The sequence below is a fragment of the Rattus norvegicus genome, chromosome 10 (assembly GCF_036323735.1).
Source record: "Rattus norvegicus strain BN/NHsdMcwi chromosome 10, GRCr8, whole genome shotgun sequence".
NCBI lineage: Eukaryota > Metazoa > Chordata > Mammalia > Rodentia > Muridae > Rattus > Rattus norvegicus.
The window spans coordinates 25,590,264-25,598,514 of record NC_086028.1 but is presented as its reverse complement, the minus strand read 5'-3'; the positions used below and the strand labels follow the sequence as shown (position 1 = coordinate 25,598,514).

At 41.2% G+C, this 8,251-nt stretch overlaps 1 pseudogene; it reads left to right on the top strand.

Annotated features, from left to right (window-relative positions):
- The first annotated feature begins 1,048 nt into the window (after positions 1-1,048).
- Positions 1,049-7,859, top strand: LOC103693307 (60S ribosomal protein L22-like 1 pseudogene; annotated as a pseudogene).
- The last annotated feature ends 392 nt before the right edge of the window (positions 7,860-8,251 follow it).

Genomic DNA, 8,251 nt, shown 5'->3' with positions numbered 1-8,251 from the left:
AAAATTGTCCTTTCAGCGGGGCAGGCAACCTCTTTTTGCTATTTTTTTTATGTGACAATGCAGTTTAAATGGAAAGGAAATTAAAACAAGGATACTAAGCAGTATAAAAGGCCAACATCTTGATTTTTTTTTTTTTTTTTTTTTTTTTGCTATCTTTTACCTCCAAACTTAAGTGCCTGATCCTGAGACAGACTGGCAATATTGTCTACTGTCTTTTATCATGCTCTAAAAAGCAGTGATTATCTTGGAAGAGTTTCAAAAGCAATTAAGAAAATCCCTTATGTCAAGTTACATTTCAGACAGGACAAATTAGATGTATGGGGAAATGTCCTGATAAAGTGCTCAAGAAATAATGAATCTGTGTACAATTTGTAATTGCGCCTGCAAAAAAAAAAAAAAAAAAAAAAAAACCCTCACAACATAAAAGGCCCTGTTAACCTGCGCCTGGAAACCCAATCCTGGATCTTTTTCTCTTTCATTACAAATGCAAATGTCTTATGAAATGGAGCCCAGAGCGTTTTTTAAATGTCCAAACTGTAATTCAAACATTGTTTATTACACTTCTGTCTGCATGCTTCGTGGCATCACAAGCTGTCTTGTAAATGGTGATTGTTCAGCCGGCAGGTCTGCAATGAAAAATGGCTGATTTGGCCACTGAAGGAAGAGTATGTCTGCAAGGGCCGCTCCAGGCCAGAATGCGGGGTCAGGGTTAACACAAATGCCACAAATGCCACCAAAAAAAAAAAAAAAAAAAAAAAAAAAAAAGAAGGTGATGAATGGCGATTGGAAAGGCATTTTAGTAGTTAGGTGCCCCTGAGATGGCTGTGTTGGGTTCTCTCCTTTACGCATTAAAGATAGATGTGCTCTTCAGTCTGCATAACCCCATTTTGGTAGTCATGGAATTGCATGGATTGTAGATAATGAGCCTGCGGGGGCAGGAACTGGAGTGGGTATTGGAGAAGAGGGTGGCTTCTGAAGCACTGTCATCTCTGAAGAGTGCTTTTATCACAATGCTGGGAAATTCAAATGTGATTTCTTCCCTTACACGATGCTATTTTCTCTCCGAGTAAAACGGTAATTACAACTCTTCCAAACAACTTGAACGTTAAGTTGATTTTCTAACTTTTGAAACATGGGTATCCCCATCACTAATTTTCACCCCCATGACGAGCATTAGCAAGTAGGGAGTACTACAGGGTTGTACACAGTATTTATAGATCGGCTTTTATTTGTGGTGTTTGAAGGTCTCTTAAATACGAACTGCTTCCAAATAACCTTGGGTTCATTTTTCATCTTGATCCAAATCCCATGGAAACAAACCGATCATGAAGCTCTCTGAAAAGTCATCGGGAGCCCCAGGCTCAGAGCCCAGCTGTGCAGCTCAAACTCTCAGGCCCCGACTGCTGGAAGCATTGAGTAGCTGAACCACAGGGACTGATGCTCATTTAGGAATCAAAGTCAGTGTTTTGCTTCCTGAAGCCCCCGCCTGAGCTGAGCAAGTGAAATAAATCCCACTCAGGCCTGCAGATTGTGCAGACTTCATCATCTGCACAATTCTTTTTGAAATGATTCAACAAAGCCATGCCTTTCATCTTTAAAGTCTAGGAAACAGCCACCACAGAGCCAATAAGGACAAAGTTCTGGATAGTTATTTTTAACAGAACAAACAATGTCGAAGGTTGTCTTCATTATGGTTCTATCACACGTTCATTGCTCATATTCTTTCCTGACAAGCTTCTTCACCCTATCATCTTAGGCATGTGCTCAGAAACCCTGAACCTTCCCCCACCCCTATTTCTTTTTAATCTTTGAGCTGTCTTTTTCTTGACACAATATGATTGCTTATAAAGTACTTTTCTAAATATAATTTGCATTTTGCTTAATGTAGCCTACTGGGTGGTTACTTGATTGTGTCCATTTTATAGGTGGGGTATCTAAGAGAGAAAGACCCTAGGGTCTCAGCGGCAGCTGGTAAGTGGTAGAGTCAGTGCTCCTCCCATGTGACCTAGCTACCCTACACCCACTGCTAGTGCTAGATCTGCCGTGAGATCACCAGTTTTTTTTTTTTTTCTTTTCTATTTTTTGGAGCTGGGGACCGAACCCAGGGCCTTGCGCTTGCTAGGCAAGCGCTCTACCACTGAGCTAAATCCCCAACCCCAGTTTTTGTTTTTTTAATTTAATCTCATTTACGTGTGTGTGTGTATGTGTGTGTGTATGTGTGTGTGATGTGTGTGATGTGTGTATGTGTGTGTGAGTGTGTGTGTGTGCACGCATGTGTGTTTATATGTGTGTGTGAGTGTGTATGTATGTGTGTGTGTGCGCATGTGTGTGTATATCTGTGAGTGTGTATGTGTGTGTGCACGTGTGTGTATGTGTGTGTGTGATGTGTGTGTGTGAGTGTGTGTATGTGTGTATGAGTGTGTGTGTATGCGTGTGTGTGTGTATGTGTGTGCGTGCGTGTGTGTGTATGTGTGTGCATGCGTGTGTGTGATGTGTGTGTGAGTGTGTAAATGTGTGTGTGTATGTGTGCGTGTGTGTATGTGTGTGTATGTGTGTGTGAGTGTGTGTGTATGTGTGCGTGTGTGTATGTGTGCGTGTGTGTATGTGTGTGTGAGTGTGTGTGTGCGTGTGTGTATATGTGTGTGTGATGTGTGTGTGTGTGAGTGTGTGTGTGTGAGCGTGAGCGCGGGCACGTTTGCGTGGTGCTCATGTGTAGGTCAGAAGACAGCTTGTGGGAGTTGCTTCTCTCCTTCCACTATGTGAAAACTAGGTCTCAAACTCTTGTCTCCGGGGTTGTCAGCAAGTGCCTTTTACCAGCTGAGCCAGCTGGCTGGCCATAATATTAGTTTTTGGGTTCGAGGGATTTGATTTTGAATGCAGATGCTGACAGAAGCAGCATGAATATCTGATCTTGGGTAAGTTGAGTAATGCTCAGTGATTTAATTCCCTTGGCTGTGAACAGTGAGGAAAAGAAAGCAGCAAGGCCGTAAACATTGCTGTCATTTAAATTTAGATATACAATGTCTTTTAAACATGTGTATCAAAGGTTTGCTTCCCAGTGAGGTACGATTGGGAGGTAGTTGAATCTTTCAGAGGGAACGCTTGGAAATTGAGCTATTGGGTGGTGTTGGGGTGCTCTGTCTTGATTTTGAACTTGACAGGGTTTTTAAATTATTCAGGAAACAAACCTTTGGGCATGTCTGTTAGGGTGATTCCACAGAAGCTAACCTGGGAGGGAAGACGCACCGTAATGTGGTGGCGCCATTTGTTATGGTCACAGAAAACCAACTAACATGGAAATAACTAAAAGTTACAAAGTAACTAAAAATCTATAGTGGATTTTTTGATGAAGTTTAAGATGTTAGCCACCAAGAACTCATTTTCAGTGTTTTCATCTAACTGTAATTTTATATGAAATCAGATGGTTTGTGTGTTGATGAGAAAGTTTATTATGTTGCCTGACTCAGTGTTCACTTCAGGAATCTTGGCTATTTGGGATGATGGATTTCCCAGGGCTCCAAGCCACCAAGTCAAAGGCTGTACCTTTTCTGACACAGCACAAAAACATACTTTTTTCGACATTTTTGACTAGAGCTGTTCTGTTTCACATCCATGAGCTCATTAATGTGAGCTTCAGATGTGTTTTGAAGAAAGAAGTGCAGCCACAGCCACGTGGTGTGGCTTCCTGTTACCTCAGGAAGAGTGGGTGGGTTGGGCTTGAGCTCTAGATTGGGCAACAGGACACAACAAACGCTTCTGAAGCAGTCAATCTCCCTGCTTACCAGTCCAGCTGTTTCCAATTGTGTATAGTGGAGTGGGAAGCTCTTTTTCCAAGCCGTATCTTTTTTCGGAAGCCACTTGGTCTATTAATTTTACAGTGTCAAATATAACTGCAGATGGCATCGGGAGGGGCTGGGTAGCAGGGTAGACATTAAGAGTTACATATTTGGGGTGAAAGGAGAGTTTGATCATCTCTGTTACACTTACCACAGTAGTAATTACAATGGCAGGCTCTCATAAGATCTCAGCTGAGCTTCGCTGTGTGTGGCGAGAAGGATTTGGTTTGTGGAGTTGGACACTTACATTGTATTCATGACCAGTTTAGACAAACCTTTTGCTATAACCCCATTACTTCGACATCTGTCTATCTGTGGATGTCAATTTATAGACATCTAATGAATACTTACTATATGCAGTTTTCTGTGGGCATAGCAGTATCAAGAGAAACAAAGTGTGTCTCTTGTTCGTAGGATCTTAACTTTAATACAAGGTAAATATTGAAAATGCACACACACATATACATTTCTTTGAACAATAAACTATAATTGTTTAGGTAAACTTCGAGAGATAGTTTGTGCATGAGTTAAATGATATATATCTTTTTAAAACAAGGGTAGAAATGCATGCATGCTTCGTGTTCTTTGACTTATTTCATTGGACACTATGGTTTTATCATTTCTTACCTATACTTTGTACTGGTATTTTTAGTAGGCTTCTGGAATCTTATTAAATGGAAACTATTTATTTATTTATTTATTTGTTTTATTACTATTTACTATTTTATTTACTATTTATTTTATTCTTTTTATTGCCTTATTGTTTTTGAGACAGGGTCTCATGTAGCCCAGCCTTGAAGTTGATATATGGGCAAAGATGACCATGAACTACTGCCTTCCTCTCCCTCCACTTCCTGAGTGTTGGGATTGCAGATATAAGTCTCCTCTAATGATTTGCCTTATTGTTTCATCTTTAACCTAACACATCAAACTCATTTATCTTATCAGTATAGAATTTGAATAACTTTTAATTGATTAAAATTTCTCTTCAGCTTCCAGTTCGCACCTCCACATCCACCTGTGGCAGATCAAAGTGTCCAACCCTCACCCCACCACCCTGTCTGCCTCCCAGGAGGCCTGCTCTAATCCGGGACACAGAGCTCCACCTGCCTCCTGGGAGGTCTGGTGCAATCTGGAACACACAGGCCAGTTAACACCAGAGACAAGAAGATGGTGAAAGGCAAGTACACGAACCCAATCAACAGAAGCCAATGCAATTTGTCATCATCAGTACCCAGCTCTTCTACCATAGCAAGCACTAGATACCCTAACCGGAACAGCAAGACTCTGACCTTAAATCCCATCTCATGAAGATGATAGAGGCCTTTACAGAAGCTATAACTAATTCCATTAAAGAAATATAGGAAAATACAAACAGGCAGAAGCCTATACAGAGGAAACAAATCTCTTACAGAAATGCAGAAAAATATAGTCAAACAGGTGAAGGAAGAGTACAATAGAAAGACCACATACATATGGAAACTAAATAACTCTCTATACAATGACAACTTGGTCAGGAAAGAAATAAAGAAATTAGAGACTTTCTAGAATTTAACCAAAATGATGACACAGCATACCCAAACTTATGGGACACAATGAAAGCAGCTCCTATCTAAAATAAATGCAGGGACAAAAGTGGATCAGAAGAAATGGTCGACAATGACTGGCCCAACTTGGGATCCATCCCATGGGTGGGTCTGACACTATTATTGATGCTATGTTGTACTTGCAGGAGTCTGCAAGTCTTCTGAGAGGCTCTACCCAGCAACTGACTGAGACAGATGCAGATACTCACAGCCAAGCACTGGATGGAGGTCGAGGAGCCCCATGGAAGAGTTAGGGGAAGGAGTGAAGGAAATGAAGGGGTCAGCAACGCCATTGGAAGACTAATAGTGACAACTAAGCTGGACCCCTGAGACTTGCAGAGACTAAGCTACCAAGCAAAGAGCATACATGTGCTGGTTGGAGCCCTCACTCTACCCCATACATAGCAGAGGGCTGCCTTGTCTGGTCTTAGTGAGAAAGGATGCACCTAACCCTGTAGACTTGATGCTCCAGGGTAGGGAACTCTGAAAGGGGTGGGGGACCTGGAGGAAGGCAATATTTGTGATGTAAATAAATAAATAAATAAATAATTAGAAAAAACCCACTCTAAAGCAGGGGAGATGGCTCAGTGGGTAAAGGGCACACTGCAAGCCTGATGATCTGCATTTTATCTCCCAGAACTCACTTAAAAGCTGGGCACAGTAGCGTTATCTGTAGCCCTGGCGATCTTTCAGAGAGATGGGAGGCAGAGATAGGAGACCTGTACAAGTTAAAACCAGCCCAGGTCCCAGCACAGATAGGCAGAAGTAGACACAGGGTCTCACCCTTAACCAAGAAGTTTGGCAACTGAAACTTGATGGTAAAGGGAAAATCAGTTTTCATAATGGAGTAGCACTGGGTATATCAACCATACTCTGGGGCAGGCCTGTGTTGATCACAATAGGAGCTCCATAAATTTTTTTGTGTGTGGGAATTTTGTTTAATTTTGTCATTTTTTTGTTTTGTGGTTTTTTTTATCTTGTTTTTGTTTGTTAACAAAGATTTATAAATTTTATAAATTTGTTAAATAAAGATTTATTTATTTATTTTATGTATGTGAGTATACTGTCGCTGTCTTCAGACACATCAGAAGAGGGCATCAGATCCCATTACAGATGGTTGTGAGCCACCATGTTGTTGTTGGGAATTGAACTCAGGACCTCTGGAAGAGCAGTTGGTGCTATTAACTGCTGAGCCATCTCTCCAGCCCTTTTTGTTTTTGTTTGTTTGTTTGCTTGCTTGCTTGCTTTGTTTTTACTTCTTCAGAGACAGTGTTTCTCTGTGTAGCTCCTGCTGTTCTGGAACTAACTCTGTAGACCACCGTATCCTGGAACTCAATGATTTGAAGGCTTCTGCCTCCAGAGTGGTGGAATCAAAGGTGTGCACTATCACATCCGGCCCTTTTTTTTGTTGTGATTACTTATTTCTTTATTTATTGATGTTATATTTTTTTTGAAAGAGAGAGAAGGCTTGGCAGGTAGGATGGATCTGACAGGAGTAATAAGAGGGGGAAACATGATGAAAATATAACTATGACACATGCGTCTTGAAATGATGATATAAGAAAGAGACATAATTTCTGTAGCATTCTCAACAAGAATATACATTCCTGTACCATGAGGAATCCAAGACAGACTTACAGTAGCATCTACTTCTAACGGTTCCTTCTTAACCAGCAGACACGAACATTCTCTACCCCTTCTCTGTGTAAGGTCCCAACAACAAAATGAGCCATGATTCCACTGGATTTCACTCCAGGGAACTAATGAATTTATTGGGCTTCCTTAAAGAGCACAGGGGGAAGAGTGCTTACAGGGCTGTGAGTGCTGCATGGATCCCAAAACAGACCTCACCAGTCTTTAGTCAGTCAGAATGATAGCATTCTCATAGCTACATAGATGGACCCCCTGCCCACTTCAGTCACTCTCTATACATATACTACATCTCAGCTATCTCTCTTGAAATTACTGTAGAATTGTAAGTAACTGGTTGGGAAGGGTGGCTGGGTGTTCAGGCAATGGTCCCATGATCTTCTTCACCCCTTCTTGCTATGAGGAAGTAAAGAGTCATCAAGGTGCCCTTCCCACGACTGCTGCTCAACGTGGCGCTGCAGAAAGACAAGAAGCCTAAGAGGTCAACCTGGATGTTTCATTTGGACCTTACTCATCCAGTAGAAGATGGAATTTTTTATTCTGGAAATTTTGGTCAATGGAAAAACTGGAAATCTTGGAAATGTTGTTCACATTGAATGCCTGAAGAATAAAATCACAGTTGTTTCTGAGAAACAGTTCTCAAAAAGGTATTCGAAATATCTTACCAAGAAATACCTTAAGAAGAATAATCTCCGTGATTGGCTTCATGTGGTGGCATCTGACAAGGAAATAACTTCGTTATTTCCAAATTAGTCAAGATGAAGATGATTCAGAGCCTGAGGACTAATTGGCCTTTGCTTTTAATAATGGAAATATGCTAACGAAACCTAAAATCAGACTTGTTGAGCAAATAAAAATCATTTTACTCTATAAAAAAAAAGAGTCATCAAGGTACAAATAGTCCTGTACAATAAGAGTTTTCTAAAAATAACTGTCCAGTTGTGCGTCTGTTGCCATGCTCCCTGCCATGATGGCCACGGACCCTGTCTTAGTTAGGTTTTCCATTATGAAGAGACAGCATGAGCATGGCAACTCTTATAAAAGACAGCATTTAATTGGGGCTTAGTCCATTATTGTCACAGCAGTAAGCCCAGGAGTGTCCAAGTAGGCAGGATGCTAGAGGAGCTGAGAGTTCTACATCTTGGTCTGAGGGCTGCCAGGAAGAGACTGGAATTCAAC